The sequence below is a fragment of the Neomonachus schauinslandi genome, chromosome 2 (assembly GCF_002201575.2).
Source record: "Neomonachus schauinslandi chromosome 2, ASM220157v2, whole genome shotgun sequence".
Classification (NCBI taxonomy): Eukaryota; Metazoa; Chordata; class Mammalia; order Carnivora; family Phocidae; genus Neomonachus; species Neomonachus schauinslandi.
Genome location: NC_058404.1, coordinates 17,111,689 through 17,119,778, shown reverse-complemented (window position 1 = coordinate 17,119,778; position 8,090 = coordinate 17,111,689). Strand labels below are relative to the sequence as shown.

Sequence of the window (8,090 nt, the reverse complement as noted above, 5' to 3'; positions counted from 1 at the left end):
TATTTCATGGATGGTGGAATCAGCCAGGGTGTTCTACAGGAGTTGTGGGGAGTGCTGGCAATGAATCTGAAAGCCAATTTAAGAGCTTCAGCTCAAATGTTAATTCAAAAACAAAACCTACCATGCAGAGAAAAAGTATCGATGCCCCCAAATGCAATTGTCCATTTTTTCCAGACATTTTGTTACCACCCAGGCAAAGAATCTTATGCTTTCCAACCACACCTGCCTTTCCCCCTCTACTTGACAGGAGAGGACTCAGCCCTAAAACAATGCAGATAAGTTAATGAGACTCATGAAACGAATGCAGCCTCTTTCTAGAGCTACAGAGATTGTCTTGGGTGATGAGCGTAGCCTGGGCTGCAGAGAGGGTATTGCTCTATTGTTTCAAATACATTTCAGACCCACTCCAAGCTTTAAACAGCAACTTATTAAAGAATCTAAGTAAATCTCAACATTTGGTTGACCTTTGATAGAGTCCCTTTTAGAGAATAGAAGAATCTATTCAGTTGTTTGTTTGCCATGTTAACAGTAATGCTTTCATTTATGACAATGTCTGTTCCAAGGGACGGATCTTTCAGGGCAATTATGTTCTATTAGGGAAAATTACACAGAAACTTGAATTTCCAGTAACAAGCATGGAAAACAGAAAAGCATTGTGAATTAAAATGTTATGTTGCTCTGGTTTTAAATGTATGTTTATGATAAACCGCCAAGAAGCAATTGGCTTTCTGATATTAACTCATTCATGTATTCATTCACTTAACAAATAGCTATTGAAAATCAACAATATTTTAGAAGTAGAATGTCTAGGATAGAAAATAGAAAAAAACATGTAAGATATATTTTATTGTGATAAAATCATAAAGTTATTGTGTCAGTGAGGACTCGTGTCAGGGTTTAGTTTGTGTGGATGAGCAAGACCTCCCTACCAGATGTGGCATTTGAGCTGAGACTTAAAATAATAAGATCCACTCAAGTGAAAGCTGAGAACGGTACCTTCCAGAGAGAGAAGCCAGTACCCAGGGCCTCAGCAAAGTGCATCGGTGGAGAATGGGGACAAGGATGGGGAGTGATGGGTAAGGAGGTTAGTCAGAGATGCAGGAGCCAGATATGTCAGGGATTAGAAGTCTCAGGTAAGGAGTCTGAATTAAATAAAAATCGAAGACTTTAGAAAGATATGATCTAGAAGTCCAATAACCTGCTTTCTATATTGAAAAATCTGCTTACTTACAGAGAACTAATTGTAAGAAAGCAAAAAGAGATGGTAAGGATACCCATTCAGAGACTCGCATTAGTTCAGGCAGGAAAGAGGTGGTGGTGGGTGGGCATTGCCTGTCAGCAGAGAAGAGGTACTGAAATTAAAAGCCAAGACCTTGCTGATCAATGAGATGTGTAAAGAAGCTCGGGTCTCCTGATTCCAGGGAATGGACTTGCACCTTGTAAGATTACAATTTATTCAACCAAGAGTACAGAAAATATCAGAAGTGGGTGGCCACACAAACTGTAGGTAAGGTAGGATATCTTAGCCCAGATTTCCTAGCTACCTCAGAGAAATTTACAGTTTTGTATTACTAAACGTCCACCATATTTTTCTTACTTGAAGGGAAGTAAGAGGCTTTATTTGAAAGAAGTTAGTTTTCATCAGAAGCTGTACATTCATGAATGTGGGAAACAGAGATCAAAGCCAAATCTGTCTGGGCCAGCACTGTGTCTTCCCACAGTCGAACAAAATCAGTTCTGCACCCCCTTGTGTGTGGAACAGAGCAATGGACCGCCAACATGGCTGACCTTTCCTCTGTCAGGTGACCATAGAACAGTTCAGACTGGGGCTTCAGCCTCTTCACCATCTCCCTTTGCTTATCCTGCACACAGTGGAGCCTCACACAATTCTGACAAGATCATTATTCTTGGGACACTTAAGGAAAAAAATCTAATACAGATGGTGTCCTTGAATAATAGGAGTTTGCATTCAGGGCAGACTTTCAGCAGCAACAGAAACATGCCCCCATAAAGCAAACATTTTTTTAATGTATGCATTTGCACTTTTAATGGTCTTCTACAATAAAGCAACCATCTCAACCTGCAGGGAGGTTCTTAAAGCCATGAACATTAATTTCCTATTGCTGCTCTGACAAATTACCACAAACTCAGGCAGCTTAAAACACCACAAATTTATCATCTAACAGTTCTGGAGGTCAGAAGTCTCAATTGAGTCTCACTGGACTAAAGTCAAGGTATTGTCAGGGCTGCAGTGTTTCTGGAGGCTCTGAGGGGAATATCCCTTTCCTTGCCCTTTCCAGCTTCTAAAAGGACCTGTATTCCTTGGCCAGTGGCCCTTCCTTGCATCTCACCAACCTCTTGCTTCCATGGTCACCTCTATTACTGGCTCTGGTCCTCCTATCTCCTTCTCATAAGGACCCAGTGATTGTATTGGGCTCATTGGGATAATACAGGATAACCTCCCCCATCACAAGATGCTTCATCACCTCAGCAATGTCCCTTTTGCTATGTAAGTTAACAAAGTCATGGGTTCTGAGGAACTCTGAGAGGGCAGGAGACTACAACTGGAAACTCCCGACTTTAAAAAGTCACTTCTCAGGAGAAGTAAAAATAAGTGAACAAATAAGAAATTTTAAAAGATGCCATCTAATTAGTAAAATCTCATTCAGGGCATCAACTTAATTTTGGCAGCCTTGACTGCCATAAAATTTAGCATGGTCTTTTTGCTTCTTAAAGGTATTTGCGGGCCAGCTTCGCGCAGTGGCAGGATCGTAGCCAATGAGGTTTATCCGAGGCGCAATTATTGCTAATTGAAAAGTATTTGCGGGCCGGTAGGACTTCAAAACTCAGGAAAAAAAAAATGAAAGACTGTAAGGCAGCAGATAGTGATTATCTGTGATGCCATGATAAACAGAGTACCAGATATGAATGCCAATGAAAAATAAACAACTAATTGTTTGATGGCATGATGTCTCACTGTGGGTGCACTGGTGCCAAAAATTAAATTCATAATAAACAAGGTTCCTCCTGTATTTAAATTATCTCCAGATTAATTCAGGAGTCCCTTTAGGGCAGTTGAGCAGCTTTTCATTCTGCAAATACATCACAGCCGGAGAATTAAGAGTATTAGAGGAAGGGGGTTTAAAAAAAACTCACTGGAAATAGAACAAAAACTCTATTATGTTGCCTGTATGGTAGTTTATTTTTTTAAGTACTTCCATATCCATTGGTTCTTTTGTTTGGTTATTCATACAAAAATATTTGAGCCTTTCGCCTATGTATGCCAGGTGTGTGTTGTTGAGGATCTGATAGGCCATTACATGAGGTAGCCCTTTGCTGTGAGTTTGATGAGAAGCCACTGGAGGTTTCTGAGCAAAAAAGTAAGATGATTAGATGTAGGTTTTAATGGGGTCACTTTGACCCCTAGGTTGAAACTGGATAAAGGGAAGGAAAGATTAAATGGAGGAGACAAGTGTAAACAGTGTGATGTATGTGTGTGACAGGTTACTCTCAACAGGAGCAGGAATGCTTACTTAGCATCTGATGTACTCTCATCAAGAATCAGTAACCCAGAGACGGTTACTTAGTATTTCAAAGGATGCCATCAGAATCCACACCAGAGGGTTTGGTAGTTAGCAAAATTAACAAAGAAGCACAACTGTGTTGTTTAGAATGAAGGCTAGTTGAAAACATCTGCACAGGCCCCACTACCCTTGCTTGTGTGGAGTATGAGAAGCCTGCAAGTCCCACACCTGTGGCTTCAGTCCACCTTCAAGGTCAAGCTAGCGCCCCACTGATTCTCAATTTGTCTACTGAACCCCACCTCAAGGTTGACTGGTCCTTCTACCAGAATTTTGTATCCCCCTCGAAGTAAACCTGAAGATACCTCAAAACTACAAAGATAGGTTGTATAACTTTTTGTACATGCTTGCTAATAAATATTTGCATGTTTGGTAGAATTTGGTCCAAGACTTGCTTTCTCTGTCACATACCATCTATCTTACAGGCAGTTAGTTAGTGGGGGAAGGGAGTGAGTGTAAGGCAGCCAACCTTCCTCTAGCCAATGAAAAGCTATTTACCAAAAGAACCTGACATTTTTGGAGAGGTCAAATCAGTTTAGATCCATTCACATGTAATAAAATGATTTAGCTCTTTATTTTAATCCAAATCTGGATTCTATGTGCTTGTGTTTCATGTTGGATGTTTCTATCTATATTCAAATATAACATTGCTCTGAAGTTTCCCTTTCAAGCTATCTTTATTAGGTTCTAGAAATATAAAAATGGAAGAATTCAGAGTATGAGCATATAATGAAAATATTTTCAATAAGTTCTCCTGATAGAACATTTAACATTTCTCATTTATATTATTACCAATTGTGTTTTAAAAGTTTCTTCCCTATCTCCCATCCTCCATAATCAAATATGACAGTTACAGGTCTCAAAATCAATTTTAATTATTATTCTTGGATGAAGTAGGTTATGGGTCAAACAGTTAATTTTGTTAGTTTTTCTCTGGGAGTTTTGAATATTTTGGTATTTGCATCTTTGGGTCCTCTGCTTTGTAGCAATCGTTATTTAAGTTCAAAAAGAAATCTTTAAAGAGAAATTCATTCCAAAGTAATACTTTTGTATAGAAGTTTGCTCTGCATTCTAATAGAGACTATGCTCTCTTCTTCAGGTAGACAATTTAATGGGTTGCATTTGAATAAAGTATGACTTCTAAGACTTCATTTTCCCCCCAAATTATGTGGTGCTCAAATAAATATCTGCCCATGAGGCAGCTCTTACCAGAGGGACATCACCTGAACTCACTTTCTGAAGGGAGCTTTTAAGAAAAAAATTCCACAGGTGATTTTAACTTAATGGTGTAATGGCTGAGCTGGGGAGGCATTTCAAGTGCATTCCTGCAATGCCCAGGCACGGGAGAGTTCTCCAACCAGGCTTCATGGGAACCAGATAAAAATGGACAGTATCTGCAAATTTCCAGTGGCTCTGCACCACATGACCTCCCAGAATACCTGAGTATCTCTGGTTGGTAGCGCTGAGCGATAATTTTGTTATAGGCTGCTCAAGTGGAGCGATTTTGAAAACATGAGAGCTACAGATTGGATATGGGGTAAGGTGGGACTCAGGGGGAGTGCCATTTTAAGGCTGCAAGCAATTTCTCAACTTCTCCAAACTTGCCTGGCGTTGGTATGCAGTTCTTAGGATAACTGCACCCTCTGGTCGGCACATTTGGAAGCTATGAAGATTTCACACTGAGCCCTATCAAGAACTGCATCCTTAATCCTTGTTCCCCACATTGTCTTTCCACCAGTTTTTCTTTCTTTCTTTTTTTTTTTTTTAGAAGCTCCTAAGCCAGCCGGCCAACGTACTGCACACTGTTCACGAGTCAGGGAAGATCCCTATGTCAGGCCTTTGCTCTGTTCACACGATGTGAACAAACCAAATACAGATGAACATTCTGGCCCTAAGAAGCTTTCTAGGGCACAGAGAAGTTCCCCCGCCGCCATGCATGGGGGTACGTTCCCAGACCTTCAGTGGATGCCTGAAACCACACAGTGTACCAAACCCTCTCTATACCATGTGTTTTTTTTTTCCCCTACGCCGACATACCTGTAACGGAGTTTAATTTATAAATGAGCCACAGTGAGAGATGAAACGCAGACGCAGGGGAGGAAGCGAGGTTAATACCCGCCCGCGCTTTGTGACGTAGCGCGAGGCTGCCGTTGACGTTATGACGCTGAGTCAGAGTGAGGGGCGGCTGCTTCCGGAGCGCGGGTAACTGAAACCGGAAGGCAGGGCCTACTGTAGTGAGAGAAGCGTGTGAGCGTCTGCCCCACGAAACCTGCTGCTGTCCCCGCGGGCCCCGTGGCTGGAGTGTGCTTGAGCTGGGCCTTGCCGCACACAGCCAGCAGGGAAACGTCCCTGAGGGACCTTGACCCGTGGAGTTTTGGAGCGACCGTGTCCATGTCCCCTTCCGAGTGTGTGCGTGTGTGTCTGTTTGCCTGTATGTGTGTATGTGCGTGTATGTGTTTGTGGGGGTGGTATTTTTTTCTTTTTCTTCTCTTTTCTGTTATCCTCAAGCCTCTAGTATTCAAAGATTGTGTTCATTTTAAATATTGCAACTTGATATTAATATTAATATATAATCTGAGTAATCAAGGGAAGGCTTCCTGCTCCCATGTTCAGCAAAGCAGGTGTGGGGGAGAGGCAGGGAGTGACCAGAGGGTTGGGGGCTGGTAGAAAGATGTGGGGAGGGTAGCAGTGGCTTAAAGGAATCCACAAAGCCATGGCCGGAAGTAGTCCTGAGCCATGCGACTCAGCAACATGGCAAAGGACAGCAGGGATGGTTTGGGGGAACACAGGAGAGCTGTCCACCTGCAGCCCTACAGGTGTCTGAGGGGCACAGCTGTGCACCTCGACCCCTGGTGCACCCAGTGTTGGGGGCTCACAGTAGTTAGTCACTAAAGGGAAGCGAAGTCCCCAAAGCTGGGGACTCTGGAGCATATTGTTTAAAGGAGAAACTACTATCTAGAGACTATTTACAACAATTATATTTGAAAAGTCAAGCGTATCTGAATTGAAGCAGTTGATTTAATGTTTCCAGATACTGTAGCTACATAGAATTGTTTAGATAAATTAAGTGCATTGTGTGTGGACGCTGTGGTTTAAAATGTAACAAAAAGAAGTATCAAAGTGCCCTCTAGTGGGACAGTGGAGAATTAAGCTGAAAATATGTACCCGCTGATGTTTTCTTTTTTTCCCTGTAAAAACAAATAACATTGTGATGTACTGGAAAAATAATACCTTCTCATACATGGTGGTAATAAGGAGTATGAGGTGGTAGGAGGGGTAAAGCACACGGAACAGTGTGCAGCACGTAGCACGCACTGCGTAAGAGGTAGAGATTTTCCTCATTTCTGTTTGTAATTCCTTATTTGTATTCTTTTTCTCATTTCTGTTAATCAAAATGATACTATTATTATTAACAATACGAATCACTGATCGTTGGACCTACTGAATCTCAGGTTTAGGATATCCATTTAACAAGCTCTCCGCTTAACTCTAGAATGTCCATTTTAACTCTTTTGGGATAGAACGAAGTGATAATGATGGGATAGCCTTATGGTCACCCCTTCCTTGGGATTGTTTAAAAGGCTGCTTAAGAAGCTCCTAGTTTGGGGCGCCTGGGTGGCTCAGTCGTTAAGCGACTGCCTTCAGCTCAGGTCATGATCCCGGGGTCCTGGGACCGAGCCCCGCATCGGGCTCCCTGCTCAGCGGGAAGCCTGCTTCTCCCTCTCCCCCTCCCCCTGCTTGTGTTCCCTCTCTCACTGTGTCTCTCTCTGTAAAATAAATAAATAAAATCTTTAAAAAAAAAAAAAAGCTCCTAGTTTATTTCCACATACACTATTCCCCAACACTGAACTAGAAGCTGCTGGAATTTGGAGGAAGAAGGGAGGAGAACATACATCTCCTGAAATACCCTCAGTGTCGATGCCTTGGGTACAGACAGAAGAGCAGCTTCATGTAAAATGCCTGTGGGTAACGTGTAGCATCTTAGAAACCTGTTTCTTTCTAATGTGTCCCTCAGGACAGCAGAGACAATTCTCTTCACATGGGATTTAATACCCTGAGTAGTGAGGGGGTGGGGAGTGGGGGACTGGAAACATAGATATCAATGTAAAATGCCCGGAATTCAGATAAATTGGAAGGATGAACAAATTGAGCACCTGAGCCATAGGGGAGCCGCACACGGTTTTTCTAACCTCCTGCACTGCCATCAATGAGCTGCTAAACTCGTGTCCTGATGTCAGAATGTTAAAGCTGCCAGGCATACCTGAGATTTTTCATTTCGTTTCTCATTTACAAAGTAGAATCTGAATAAAGAAAAATTAACTTTCGAGTCTGGAAAAACAGTCCTACCTTGATTGCTGCCGCTCTACAGACACGTTGAAATATATATGATGCAGAAATATCACTCTAAAATAGCTTTATTAATCCTTCCCTCAACTAAGTGAAGTAATGACTTGAAAAATAGATCCACCAAGCCAAATACAAATTAGTAGTTTGATTATATAGATATTC

The 8,090-nt window shown here is 41.9% G+C and overlaps 1 non-coding gene across 1 annotated transcript; it reads left to right on the top strand.

Annotated features, from left to right (window-relative positions):
* Nucleotides 1-2,749: 2,749 nt before the first annotated feature.
* LOC123324113 lies at nt 2,750-2,887 on the top strand. Its single transcript, XR_006539614.1, has one exon. It is a non-coding gene; the product is annotated as a U4 spliceosomal RNA (small nuclear RNA).
* Nucleotides 2,888-8,090: the final 5,203 nt, after the last annotated feature.